This window comes from Ceratosolen solmsi, unplaced genomic scaffold (genome assembly GCF_000503995.2).
Source record: "Ceratosolen solmsi marchali unplaced genomic scaffold, CerSol_1.0 scaffold43, whole genome shotgun sequence".
In the NCBI taxonomy this organism is placed as follows: Eukaryota; Metazoa; Arthropoda; class Insecta; order Hymenoptera; family Agaonidae; genus Ceratosolen; species Ceratosolen solmsi.
This window is the reverse complement of record NW_011948431.1, coordinates 4,913,244-4,913,639: the sequence shown is the minus strand read 5'-3', so window position 1 is coordinate 4,913,639 and position 396 is coordinate 4,913,244.

The window sequence follows — 396 nt, the reverse complement described above, 5'->3', positions numbered from 1 at the left end:
GGTGTACTGGAGGGGGGGGGTGTGACGGCCCATTAATCACGACCGCGTTTCCAGTCCAAATGCGGCCAATTCCTCCGTGAGGAGCGATTTCGCGGGAGAAGCTCTTGCGTAATAATCCGGCGCCCGGAGGAGAAAATAAAAATTCGCGACTCCCGCTGGTACGCACCTTGGTCGGCTCGGCTCGGCTCGGCTCCTCTCTCAGCCTTTATCTCGTTCTCTGTCGTTGCTCCAGCTGCATGACACGACGTCTCTTGCTCCCTGAAAACAGTCAGGTCAATGCTCTCCATCAGTACGAAATGTTATATTTTGCGATTATTGAGACGGGCGGAGGGGGGGGGGCGTTGAGGAGGGGTCTTTTTTTTTTTTTTTTTTTTTTTTTTGTTTTTCTTGTTTTGT